Source organism: Oncorhynchus mykiss, chromosome 4 (genome assembly GCF_057628025.1).
Source record: "Oncorhynchus mykiss isolate SJ-2025 chromosome 4, ASM5762802v1, whole genome shotgun sequence".
NCBI classification, from domain to species: Eukaryota; Metazoa; Chordata; class Actinopteri; order Salmoniformes; family Salmonidae; genus Oncorhynchus; species Oncorhynchus mykiss.
In genome coordinates this window covers 72,452,426-72,460,000 of record NC_143025.1, presented here as the reverse complement: position 1 = coordinate 72,460,000, position 7,575 = coordinate 72,452,426, and positions in this window count along the sequence as shown.

Genomic DNA, 7,575 nt, shown 5'->3' with positions numbered 1-7,575 from the left:
TGTGCTTGAATGATTTTGCCATTTTCAAAAGTTGTGATGGACAGTGTAGATATTGGATTGTAATTCCCTGTCTTATTAATGTTGGTGTATGTTGCAGTATAGCTGGTCAGTTTCCTTACTGTGCAGCCCCTCTCTTTAGGCAGTTTAGAGAGAGGGGCTGATACCTTTACAATGTAAATAAATTCCATAACTCCATGGTTCTCACGTCTCTACCTCTATTATATTGCCTAATGCCCATACACTGAGTGTCTTGAAAAGCTCAATACAAATACATTTTATAGTTGCTATTTATTTTATTCAGTAACAACTACATTTTTCAATCTTGTAATGTTTGGCCAATCTAGTTCTAAGTAGGTGGTTAATTTACTTCAACTGTAACATTTCTTTACAAACCTCCATTATTCTATACTAACCCTCTGTTATACCTCCATTATTCTAAACTAACCCCCTGTTACACCGGCATTATTCTATACTAACCCCCTGTTACACCTCCATTATTCTATACTAACCCTCTGTTACACCTCCATTATTCTATACTAACTCCCTGTTACACCTCCATTATTCTATACTAAACCCCTGTTACACCTCCATTATTCTATACTAACCCCATGTTATACCTCCATTATTCTATACTAACCACCTGTTATACCTCCATTATTCTATACTAACCCCCTGTTACAACTCCATTATCTTATACTAACCCCCGTTATACCTCCATTATCTTATACAGACCCCCTGTTATACCTCCATTATTCTATACTAACCCCTCTGTTATACCTCCATTATTCTATACTAACCCCCTGTTACACCTCCATTATTCTATACTAACCCTCTGTTACACCTCCATTATTCTATACTAACCCCCTGTTACACCTCCATTCTTCTATACTAACCCCCTGTTACACCTCCATAATTCTATACTAACTCCCTGTTACACCTCCATTATTCTATACTAACCCCCTGTTACACCTCCATTATTCTATACTAACCCCATGTTATACCTCCATTATTCTATACTAACCCCCTGTTATACCTCCATTATTCTATACTAACCCCCTGTTACAACTCCATTATCTTATACTAACCCCCTGTTATACCTCCATAATCCTATAATAACCCCCTGTTATACCTTCTTTATTCTATACTAACCCCCTGTTATACCTCCATTATCTTATACTAACCCCCTGTTATACCTCCATTATTCTATACTACCCCCCTATTTTGCCTCCATTATTCTATACTAACCCCCTGTTATACCTCCATTATCTTATACTAACCCCCTGTTATACCTCCATTATTCTATACTAACTCCCCTATTATACCTCCATTATTCTATACTACCCCCCTATTGTACCTCCATTATTCTATACTAACCCCCTGTTATACCTCCATTATTCTATACTAACCCCTCTATTATACCTCCATTATTGTATACTAACCCCCTGTTACACGTCCATTATCTTATACTAACCCCCTGTTACACCTCCATTATCTTATACTAACCCCCTGTTACACCTCCATTATCTTATACTAACCCCCTGTTATACCTCCATTATTCTATACTAACCCCCTGTTATACCTCCATTATTCTATACTAACCCCCTGTTACACCTCCATTATCTTATACTAACCCCCTGTTATACCTCCATTATTCTATACTACCCCCTGTTATACCTCCATTAATCTATACTAACCCCCTGTTACATCTACATTATCTTATACTAACCCCCTGTTATACCTCCATTATTCTATACTACCCCCCTATTATACCTCCATTATTCTATACTAACCCCCTGTTATACCTCCATTATTCTATACTACCCCCTGTTATACCTCCATTATTCTATACTAACCCCCTGTTATACCTCCATTATTCTATACTAACCCCCTGTTACACCTCCATTATCTTATACTAACCCCCTGTTATACCTCCATTATTCTATACTAACCCCCCTATTGTACCTCCATTATTCTATACTAACCCCCTGTTACACCTCCATTATCTTATACTAACCCCCTGTTATACCTCCATTATTCTATACTAACCCCCTGTTACACCTCCATTAATCTATACTAACCCCCTGTTACATCTACATTATCTTACACTAACCCCCTGTTATACCTCCATTATTCTATACTACCCCCCTATTATACCTCCATTATTCTATACTAACCCCCTGTTATACCTCCATTATCTTATACTAACCCCCTGTTATACCTCCATTATTCTATACTAACCCCCCTATTATACCTCCATTATTCTATACTAACCCCCTGTTACACGTCCATTATCTTATACTAACCCCCTATTATACCTCCATTATTCTATACTAACCCCCTGTTACACCTCCATTATCTTATACTAACCCCCTGTGATACCTCCATTATTCTATACTAACCCCCCTATTATACCTCCATTATTCTATACTAACCCCCTGTTACACCTCCATTATCTTATACTAACCCCCTGTTATACCTCCATTATTCTATACTAACCCCCTGTTACACCTCCATTAATCTATACTAACCCCCTGTTACATCTACATTATCTTATACTAACCCCCTGTTATACCTCCATTATTCTATACTACCCCCCTATTATACCTCCATTATTCTATACTAACCCCCTGTTATACCTCCATTATCTTATACTAACCCCCTGTTATACCTCCATTATTCTATACTAACCCCCCTATTATACCTCCATTATTCTATACTAACCCCCTGTTACACGTCCATTATCTTATACTAACCCCCTATTATACCTCCATTATTCTATACTAACCCCCTGTTACACCTCCATTATCTTATACTAACCCCCTGTTATACCTCCATTATTCTATACTAACCCCCCTATTATACCTCCATTATTCTATACTAACCCCCTGTTACACCTCCATTATCTTATACTAACCCCCTGTTATACCTCCAGTATTCTATACTAACCCCCTGTTACACGTCCATTATCTTATACTAACCTCCTAATATATCTCCATTATTCTATACTAACCCCCCTATTATACCTCCATTATTGTATACTAACCCCCGTTACACCTCCGTTATCTTATTCTAACCCCCTGTTATACCTCCATTATTCTATAATACCCCCCATTATACCTCCATTATTCTATACTAACCCCCCTATTATACCTCCATTATTTTATACTAACCCCCTATTATACCTCTATTATTCTATACTAACTCCCTGTTACACCTCCATTATCTTATACTAACCCCTCTGTTAGACCTCCATTATTCTATACTAACCCCCTGTTACACCTCCATTATCTTATACTACCCCCCTATTATACCTCTATTATTCTATACTAACCCCCTGTTATACCCCCATTATCTTATACTAACCCCCTATTATACCTCCATTATTCTATACTAACCCCCTGTTACACCTCCATTATCTTATACTAACCCCCTGTTATACCTCCATTATTCTATACTACCCCCTGTTATACCTCCATTATCTTATACTAACCCCCTGTTATACCTCCATTATTCTATACTACCCCCATATTATACCTCCATTATTCTATACTAACCCCCGTTATACCCCCATTATCTTATACTAACCCCCTGTTATACCTCCATTATTCTATACTACCCCCTGTTATACCTCCATTATTCTATACTAACCCCCTGTTATACCTCCATTATTCTATACTAACCCCCTGTTACACCTCCATTATCTTATACTAACCCCCTGTTATACCTCCATTATCCTATACTAACCCCCCTATTGTACCTCCATTATTCTATACTAACCCCCTGTTACACCTCCATTATCTTATACTAACCCCCTGTTATACCTCCATTATTCTATACTAACCCCCTGTTACACCTCCATTAATCTATACTAACCCCCTGTTACACCTCCATTATTCTATACTACCCCCTGTTATACCTCCATTATCTTATACTAACCCCCTGTTATACCTCCATTATTCTATACTACCCCCATATTATACCTCCATTATTCTATACTAACCCCCTGTTATACCCCCATTATCTTATACTAACCCCCTGTTATACCTCCATTATTCTATACTACCCCCTGTTATACCTCCATTATTCTATACTAACCCCCTGTTATACCTCCATTATCCTATACTAACCCCCCTATTGTACCTCCATTATTCTATACTAACCCCCTGTTACACCTCCATTATCTTATACTAACCCCCTGTTATACCTCCATTATTCTATACTAACCCCCTGTTACACCTCCATTAATCTATACTAACCCCCTGTTACATCTACATTATCTTATACTAACCCCCTGTTATACCTCCATTATTCTATACTACCCCCCTATTATACCTCCATTATTCTATACTAACCCCTGTTATACCTCCATTATCTTATACTAACCCCCTGTTATACCTCCATTATGCTATACTAACCCCCTTATTATACCTCCATTATTCTATACTAGCCCCCTGTTACACGTCCATTATCTTATACTAACCCCCTATTATACCTCCATTATTCTATACTAACCCCCTGTTACACCTCCATTATCTTATACTAACCCCCTGTTATACCTCCATTATTCTATACTAACCCCCTGTTACACCTCCATTATCTTATACTAACCCTCTGTTATACCTCCAGTATTCTATACTAACCCCTGTTACACGTCCATTATCTTATACTAACCTCCTAATATATCTCCATTATTCTATACTAACCCCCCTATTATACCTCCATTATTGTATACTAACCCCGTTACACCTCCGTTATCTTATTCTAACCCCCTGTTATACCTCCATTATTCTATACTAACCCCCTGTTACACCTCCATTATCTTATACTAACCCACTGTTATACCTCCATTATTCTATACTAACCCCCCTATTATACCTCCATTATTTTATACTAACCCCCTATTATACCTTCATTATTCTATACTAACCCCCTGTTATACCTCCATTATCTTATTCTAACCTCCTGTTAAAGCTCCATTATTCTATACTAACCCCCTGTTACACCTCCATTATCTTATACTAACCCCCTGTTATACCTCCCTTATTCTATACTAACCCCCTGTTACACCTCCATTATCTTATACTAGCCCCCCTGTTATACCTCCATTATGCTATAATAACCCCCCTATTATACCTCCATTATTCTACACTAACCCCCTGTTACACCTCCATTATTCTATACTAACCCCCATATTATACCTCTATTATTCTATACTAACCCCCTGTTACACCTCCATTATCTTATACTAACCCCCTGTTATACCTTCATTATTCTATACTAACCCCCTATTATACCTCCATTATTCTATACTAATCCCTGTATTATACCTCCATTATCTTATACTAACCCCCTGTTATACCTGCATTATTCTATACTAACCCTCTGTTACACCTCCATTATTCTATACTAACCCCCTGTTACACCTCCATTATTCTATACTAACCCTCTGTTACACCTCCATTATTCTATACTAACCCCCTGTTATACCTCCATTATTCTATACTAATCCCCATATTATACCTCCATTATCTTATACTAACCCCCTGTTATACCTCCATTATTCTATACTAGCCCCCCTGTTATACCTCCATTATTCTACACTAACCCCCCTATTATACCTCCATTGTTCTATACTAATCCCCTGTTACACCTCCATTATTCTATACTAACCCCCGGTTATACCTCCATTATTCTATACTAACCCCCTGTTATACATCCATTATTCTATACTAACCCCCTGTTATACCTCCATTATTCTATACTACCCCCCTATTATACCTCCATTATTCTATACTAACCCCCTATTATACCTCCATTATTCTATACTAACCCCCTGTTATACCTCCATTATTCTATACTAATCCCCGTATTATACCTCCATTATCTTATACTAACCCCCTGTTATACCTCCATTATTCTATACTAACCCCATATTATACCTCCATTATCTTATACTAACCCCCTGTTATACATCCATTATTCTATACTAGCCCCCCTGTTATACCTCCATTATGCTATACTAACCCCCCTATTATACCTCCATTATTCTATACTAACCCCCTGTTACACCTCCATTATTCTATACTAACCCCCTGTTACACCTCCATTATTCTATACTAACAACCTGTTACACCTCCATTATTCTATACTAACCCTCTGTTACACCTCCATTATTCTATACTAACCCCCTGTTATACCTCCATTATTCTATACCAACCCCCTGTTACACCTCCATTATTCTATACTAACCCCCTGTTACACCTCCATTATTCTATACTAACCCCCTGTTACACATCCATTATTCTATACTAACCCCCCGTTATATCTCCATTATTCTATACTAACCCCCTGTTACACCTCCATTATCTTATAATGACCCCCTGTTATACCTCCATTATTCTATACTAACCCCCTGTTACACCTCCATTATGCTATACTAACCCCCCTATTATACCTCCATTATTCAATACTAACCCCCTATTATACCTCCATTATTCTATACTAACCCCCTGTTATACCTCCATTATTCTATACTAATCCCCGTATTATACCTCCATTATCTTATACTAACCCCCTGTTATACCTCCATTATTCTATACTAACCCCCTGTTATACCTCCATTATTCTATACTAACCCCATATTATACCTCCATTATCTTATACTAACCCCCTGTTATACATCCATTATTCTATACTAGCCCCCCTGTTATACCTCCATTATTCTATACTAACCCCCCTATTATACCTCCATTATTCTATACTAACCCCCTGTTACACCTCCATTATTCTATACTAACCCCCTGTTACACCTCCATTATTCTATACTAACAACCTGTTACACCTCCATTATTCTATACTAACCCTCTGTTACACCTCCATTATTCTATACTAACCCCCTGTTATACCTCCATTATTCTATACCAACCCCCTGTTATACCTCCCTTATTCTATACTAACCCCCCTGTTACACCTCCATTATCTTATACTAACCCCCTGTTATACCTCCCTTATTCTATACTAACCCCCTGTTACATCTACATTATCTTATACTAACCCCCTGTTATACCTCCATTATTCTATACTACCCCCCTATTATACCTCCATTATTCTATACTAACCCCCTGTTATACCTCCATTATTCTATACTACCCCCTGTTATACCTCCATTATTCTATACTAACCCCCTGTTATACCTCCATTATTCTATACTAACCCCCTGTTACACCTCCATTATCTTATACTAACCCCCTGTTATACATCCATTATTCTATACTAACCCCCCTATTGTACCTCCATTATTCTATACTAACCCCCTGTTACACCTCCATTATCTTATACTAACCCCCTGTTATACCTCCATTATTCTATACTAACCCCCTGTTACACCTCCATTAATCTATACTAACCCCCTGTTACATCTACATTATCTTATACTAACCCCCTGTTATACCTCCATTATTCTATACTACCCCCCTATTATACCTCCATTATTCTATACTAACCCCCTGTTATACCTCCATTATCTTATACTAACCCCCTGTTATACCTCCTTTATTCTATACTAACCCCCCTATT